The 7,699-nt window shown below is 39.8% G+C and overlaps 1 non-coding gene and 1 pseudogene across 1 annotated transcript; both read right to left on the reverse strand.

Annotated features, from left to right (window-relative positions):
• Window positions 1-975: 975 nt before the first annotated feature.
• Window positions 976-1,134, reverse strand: LOC138884617 (U1 spliceosomal RNA). The gene has a single exon (XR_011404700.1). It is a non-coding gene; the product is annotated as a U1 spliceosomal RNA (small nuclear RNA).
• A 736-nt stretch (window positions 1,135-1,870) lies between these two features.
• On the reverse strand, window positions 1,871-2,035 carry LOC138884626 (small nucleolar RNA U3; annotated as a pseudogene).
• Between the last annotated feature and the right edge of the window lie 5,664 nt (window positions 2,036-7,699).

Below are 7,699 nucleotides of genomic sequence, written 5' to 3' on the forward strand. Positions count from 1 at the left end.
AAAATAAGGAACTATCAATAAACCCAATCGATATTGAGACAAATTTGAATCAAGTATATATAATGGTGGATTATGTCTTTGCATATAATGGTGCATCTAGCATTATGCAAGATAGTGAGGATCTTGAACCTCAATCTGTTAGAAAATGTCGACAAAGACATAATTGTCCAAAATGGCAATAAGCAATCCAATCTGATAGTTCTAATTCTAATCCGATAGTCCAAAATGGCAAGAAGTAATTCATTGTCTGGGTTGCTTGTCGATGTGGTACTTTGGCCAAAAAATGTAAGGAGTATTTAATTATTATTTTATTGTCTTTATAAATCAATATAAAAAAGGACAACCACAAGCTATGTTTTTGTCAACATCGAAAGATGTTCTAATTCTGACGTTAGTAGCTGCATGAAGCATTACGCAATTTCTGAGTAATTATTTTTCCAATATTGCATTCTTATTTGAAAATTAAAGAGTTCATATTTCAACGTTTCTTTCAGAAAATTCATTCATGGGATTTAGACAAGACAAGCTATTCGTAGAAAAGACAAAGGGAAAATACATAAGTTCCACTCTAAACTCGGTTGCACACTGTAACTTTACGAACGTTTATTTATCCCCGAAAACTTGGTTGCATACATAGTTCACTTCAAATATATTTAGGGGATAGATAAACGCTCGTAAGTGGAACTTATGTATTTTCCCACGGACAAGCTACTTTTTTTTATTGTACAACTTTATATAAAATATATTCAAATAATTCGAGGATTACTCATTTTAAGCTTTTTCCAAACTATACAAAAATTCCAAGTTTGTCAATATAGGCTGTCATCGATAGAGAAAAAGACACAATTTGGCAAGACGCAAAGAGAGGAGTTAAACTAGATACATATCCACAAAGCCCTTTTTAAGATTTATTCTAGGTCATTGTTGTCTTGTTCACAGAGAGAAAAAAATGGGAAATAATTACTTAGGATTGGTTAGGGGCTGCGCGAACACAAACCCCGCTACCACAAATTATGACGTAGACTCAACCACTTGGGCCGAACTTAGGCTGGCATCCCTCCAAAGTGCAATGGAGGTCGCCAACTTAGGCCATGGGCCTTTTTGATCACTCATTGACCCCGTCCAGGTAAGTATGTTTCTAAGTTGTCCTTGGCCCTATTTTATAATATTTTCTCATCTTCTATCTTATTCAACTGACGATGTGGGTCTAAGTAGTTCAACCTTTGCACAAACACTTATCCAAACTTGCATTTTGTTATTTATTAAAAGAAGAAATAATTCATTTTTCCCTTGAGTCGGGCTCTATTGGGAACATCCTCTCTACCTTTATAAGTTTTGTGTATATTCTATTTTCTCAAAATTACACTTTGTGAGATTACACGGAGATTGTTGTTATTGTACTGTATTTAAAGACGTAATAATTAATGCTAGTTCTTCACCAAGTCCTTTAGATCTTAGCTTAATTTAGCCTAATAGTAATAATGCTAGTTTGACTCTGAAGCAGGTCTCATGCAATTTAGCCTAGTCTAAAACAACAAATAAAGATGCATTTGTTTTTCGATAGTCCTGACATTCTATTTGGATAATAACCTAAAGAATAGTCAAAAAGTATCAGATTATATTCTGAATATGAAATCATAATTAGCTCCTCGTCGTTCACTGCCAAATAAAGCCGAGAAAAATTGAAATGTGTAAAAATTTTGAAATTAACAATATGAAAGGTTAATTAGATAAGTTTTTACACATCTAAGAGTACTAACAAAAAAGATTAGAAAAATTGAAATGTTTAAAAATTTTGAAATTAACAATATGAAAGGTTAATTAGATAAGTTTTTACACATCTAAGAGTACTAACAAAAAAAGATTAAAGAGTCTGTCAGACTACGGCACCATAACCCGTGGGCTGTGGGAGGTGTTAATCACGCTCTGGTCTATTGGGCATGCCTCATCAACCAGACTTGATTTTCTGTCTCCTTAGAACTCAAGGATACAGTGGTACGAGCCTATAGAACAGATCCTGTTCAAGTAAGGTCGTGTCCGTCTGTGTTGCTGCAATGAAATATAAGTACTTCCTTGCCTGGGTTGCTTGTCGGTGTGGGAGGCAAGGCGAAAAAAAGGAAGGTGTATTTAATTCTTCTAACGTCTTTATAAGTCAACAACTATGACCAAAATAAACTACAACTACCTTATTGTTTATTCTAACTATATTTTAAAGTTTCTTCTTAAAAGTTTCATTGAGTAGACGAGTTTGATTGGAGTTGGACAAAGATATAATGTATTTTCCTCATGTGTAAGCTTGTTTAATACATTTAAAGATATTTACTCAAAAATCTTAAAAGTTCTTGGATTACAAAATTTAAAGTTGTTCCAAACTAGGTAAGAATTACAATTTTTTTCACCGTTGTTTTTTTTTTTTTTTACATAGGAGTAGTGGAGAGGAGGATGAGAAAGAATGTGTCTATTTCGGAGAATCAGTTCGGATTCATACCGGGGCAGTCGACTACAGAAGCTATCCATCTTGTGAGGAGGTTGATGGAGCAGTATAGGGAGAGGAAGAAGGACTTGCACGTGGTGTTCATTAACCTAGAAAAAGCCTACGATAAAGTACTAGGGAGATTCTATGGAGATGTCTGGAGGGTAGCGGCATACCGGTAGTGTACGTTAGAGGTGATTAAGGACATGCACGATGTAGCTAAGACTCAGGTAAGGACCGTGAGAGGAGATTCGAATTATTTCTCAGTGGTGATGGGGTTGCATCAGGGATCAACTCTAAACCCATTTTTATTTGCCCTTGCGATGGATGTGCTAACGCGACACATTCAACGGGAGGTGCCATGATTTATGTTATTTGCAAATGATATAATGCTGATTTGTCAAGCCCCGAACCTGGGCCTGGACGTAACACGACACCCGGTTCCTGACTACATATGAACGAGCGAACCAACTAGCTGGCTGAATCAACATGTGATATTATAACATACTAAATGCGGAAGATAAACTAACACATGTTGATACACTAAAAGTATGAATGATATAAATCAAGTGCGGAAACACCTAATATAAGTCTGAAACATATCTGTAGCAAACATTGCTTAACATGAAAAGTCTGCTATGTACTCTAGTCTATGAAGCCTCTAATGAAGTATTATAAATACTCACTCTAAAGTACTGAAGACAATAGAGTAATGATAATGCCCCGAAAGAACTGTGGCTCACCAAATAGCTGGAATGAGAATCCGAGTACTCTGAATCGTCCACCTATAAATCATTACCTGCATCGTGAGATGTACGCCTCGGGCGAAAGGGACGTCAGTACATTTGAATTGCACTGATATGTAAAACAACTGAAAGAAAGGACTATAAATGTTGAAACTAAAACTGAGCTGATAACTGAAAGCTGAGAACTGATAATTGATAACAGCTGAAACTGAAACTGAAACTAAATGATAATTGATAACTGATAACTAAAATGATAACTGATAACAGAACAAAAGATGTAAGGCTATGAATACTCCCTCTTCTGAATGAAGAACCACCTGTTTATCTAAACAAACTACAGCCTCGAGCCCAACATATATGTGCACAAGCTACGGCCTCAGACCCAAGTATATGTATACATAACTACAGCCTCAGGACCAAAATGCATAAAACATAAACTACGACCTCGGGCCCAAACATGCATAAAGCATAAACTACAGCCTTGGGCCCAAACATGCATAAAACATATACTACATCCTCATGCCCAAATACAAGTGTTCAACATTCAGGAATTTAAATACTCCCTCTTCTTTAGTTCGAAGCTTTCTTACATGCCAATCTAAAATAGCTACTGGTACCTCTGCATAAGATAAGTCTTCAGCAATGTGAATATCCTCCATGGGCGTAATACGTGAAGGATCTCCAATGCACTTACGCAACATAGATACATGAAACACAGGATGGACTGCTTCCAATTCTGAAGGCAAATCAAGCTCGTACGCCACCCTGCCAATCCTCCGAATAATCTTATACGGTCCAACATACCTGGGGCTGATCTCCCCCTTCTTTCCAAATCGCATGACGCCCTTCATAGGCGATACTTTTAGGAAAACCCAATCTTCTACATCAAACTCTAAGTCTCGTCGTCGAACATCTGCATAAGACTTCTGCCGACTTTGTGTTGTACGCAGCCGGTCTCTAATAAGTTTTACCTTTTCCATTGCTTGCTAGACTAAATTAGGACCTAGCAACTCTGCTTCCCCGACCTCGAACCAACCGATCGGCGACCTACACTTCCGCACGTATAGTGCTTCGTAAGGGGCCATCTGAATACTAGCTTGGAAGTTGTTATTATATGCGAACTCAATAAGAGGTAGATGATCATCCCAACTTCCTTTAAAATCTAGCACGCAAGCATGTAACATATCCTCAACTGTCTGAATAGTATGCTCTACCTATCCATTAGTTTGTGGATGAAAAGCGGTGCTAAGATTTACCTTCGTGCCTAGACCCTTCTGAAAAGATTTCCAAAAATGTGCTGTAAATTGAGCTCCTTGATCAGAGATAATAGATAATTGTACTCCGTGAAGACGAACAATCTCTCGAATGTAAAACTTGGCATAATCCTCGGCTGAATATGTCATCCTAACTGGCAGGAAATGAGCAAATTTTGTAAGCCTATCAATAATTACCCAAATAGAATCATACCTCCGTGGAGTGCAAGGCAAACCAGTGATGAAGTCCATATTTATCATGTCCCATTTCCGTAATGGAAGTTCAATATACTGAGTTAGGCCTCCAGGCCTCTGATGTTCGGCTTTAACTTGCTGGCAGTTGGGACATTGGGCTACCATCTCCGCGATATCTATTTCCATTCCACCAATAGATCTGTCAAAGTTCCCGATACATCTTTGTCGCTCCGGGGTGAACTGCATATCTAGAATAATGGGCCTCCAAAATAATCTTGGCGCGGAGCTCTCCGACTATCGGTACACATATGCGGCCCTGGTATCTAAGGACTCCATCTCCAGTTAGCTCAAATAAAGGTTGTCGCTGCTGTGGAATAATTTCCCTCAGTTTTATAAGCTCAGGATCCTCGTGTTGTCGCTCTTTCACTTCAGTAACAAAATAAGATTTTGCTGTATTCTGAAGGAGAATGCGTCCACCCTCTACGTCTACCAAACGCACCTGCAAATTAGCTAGCTGGCATAGATATTTGGTCATCTTGACCTTATTAGCTTCAACATGGCTTAGACTGCCCATGGACTTCCGGCTAAGGGCATCAGCAACAATATTAGCTTTGCCGAGATGATACAAAATATCAACATCATAGTCCTTTAGTAATTCTAGCCATCTTCTTTGTCGTAGGTTCAGCTCCCTCTGTTTAAATAAATATTGAAGGCTCTGGTGGTCGGTGAAAACATCAATATGAACCCCATATAGATAATGCCTCCAAATCTTTAGGGCGAAGACAACTGCGGCTAACTCAAGATCGTGCGTATGATAGTTCTGTTCATGTTTCCGCAACTGTCTGGAGGCGTACGCGATAACTTTACCATGCTGCATAAGAACACAACATAGGCCAATTCTCGAGGCATCACAATATACAACATAACCCTCGGTGCCATCCGAAAGAGTCAAGACAGGTGCTGTCGTAAGCCTTTTCTTTAGCTCCTGAAAACTTTGTTCATATGCCTCAGTCCACTGAAACTTAGCTCCCTTATGTGTCAGTTTCGACAATGGTGCAGACATAGAGGAAAATCCCTCCACAAACCTTCGGTAATATCCTGCCAAGCCTAAAACGCTACGAACCTCTATCGGGTTCAAGGGCCTCGGCCAAGTCATCACAGCTTCAATCTTTTGGCCATCAACCTTGATACCATCACCGGTAATAACATGACCAAGAAAAGCTACATAAGTTAGCCAAAATTCACATTTACAGAATTTAGCATATAACCTGTAGTCCTGGAGAGTCTGCAATACAGCTCGCAAGTGTTTTGCATGCTCGGCTTCCGATCGTGAATATATTAGGATGTCGTCAATAAACACAATCACAAATTCATCCAAGAATGGTTTGAATACCCGGTTCATAAGATCCATAAAGGTTGCTGGGGCATTTGTAAGCCCGAAAGACATGACAAGGAATTCAAAATGGCCATGCGTCGTCCTAAATGCTGTTTTTGGGATATCAATATCCCTGACTCATAGCTGATGATAACTGGATTGCAAGTCGATCTTCGAAAAACATTTGACACCTTGTAACTGGTCGAACAAGTCATCAATCCATGGAAGAGGATACTTATTCCTTATAGTGACTTTATTTAGTTGCCTGTAGTAAATACACATCCGCAATAAGCCATCTTTCTTTCGAACAAAGAGCACCGGAGCACCCCATGTGGATGTACTTGGCCTAATGAATTCAGTTGTTCCTTCAATTCCCTTAGCTCTCTAGGAGCCATTCTGTAGGGAGGAATGGATATAGGCTGCGTATCAGGAAGCAAATCTATAGCAAAATCGATTTCCCTTTCGGGGGGATTCCTGGAAACTCGTCAGGGAATATCGTCGGGAATTCATTCACAATAGGAACCGACTGAAGAGTCGCTGGCTCCTTATCTATAACCCTGACATGAACCAGATGGTATATACAGCCTTTAGCAATAAACTTCCGAGCCCTAAGGTATGAAATAAACTTACCCTTGGGCGTGGTTGCATTACTTTTCCATTTAAGGACAGACTCACCAGGAAAATGAAATCGAACCACCTTTGCACGACAATCAATATTATCATAACAAGCTTCCAACCAATTCATACCCATAATGACATCGAAGTCTAGCATAACCAATTCAACTAAATCAACAGAGGTTGGACAGTCATTAATTAACATTGTACAACCTCGATAGACATGATTAGCTACAATAGAGTCGCCAACTGGCGTAGATATCTTAACTGACTGTGGCAACAACTCAAATCTCATGTCAAGCTTACTAGCAATAAATGGAGTAATATATGAAAATTTAGAGCCGAGATCTATCAATGCATAAATGGAATGAGAATGTATTGTCAATATACCTGTGACAACATCTAGGGATGCCTCTAAATCCTGTCGGCCTGTGAGTGCATAAAAGCGATTCTGGCCATAACTAGAACCTGAGGTGTCTCTTCCACCTCTCCCCCTACCACGGCCCTGAGTAGACTATGGACCTGGTCAAGGAACACGGACTGAGGGATAAGAAGCTGTTGTGGATCCTGAAGGCTGAGCTGGTGCACCTCTGCCTAACCCCGGGCACCGACTAATAAAATGTCATGTCTGCCCACAATGATAACATGCACTCGAACTCTGTCTACACTACCCGGTGTGCATCTTACCACACTGAGTACATGGAGGAGTAGGCTATCCCATTTGTGCGGAATGCTCCTGTCGAAGGCCCTCAGGCTGGCCTGAGCTCTACCCCGGTCCTGACTGAATATATCGATCAAACCGCTGGCCCTACATTTGTGGTGGGAAACTACCTGTTGACCGAGGTGGATATCGATTGAGTAGGGGCCTAAAATCATCCGGTGGATCCCTATAAGACCCCGTAGTACGAGCCCTCTTACTCTACTCCCTATCCCTACGAGTATCACGAATTCGATGAAAAAGGTCCTCTATAGTCTGAGCGAAAGCCTGTATGTGGGAAATATCTACATCATCTAATAGGGATGCTACCCTACAATCTCTAAT

The sequence above is a fragment of the Nicotiana sylvestris genome, unplaced genomic scaffold (genome assembly GCF_000393655.2).
Source record: "Nicotiana sylvestris unplaced genomic scaffold, ASM39365v2 Un00008, whole genome shotgun sequence".
NCBI classification, from domain to species: Eukaryota; Viridiplantae; Streptophyta; class Magnoliopsida; order Solanales; family Solanaceae; genus Nicotiana; species Nicotiana sylvestris.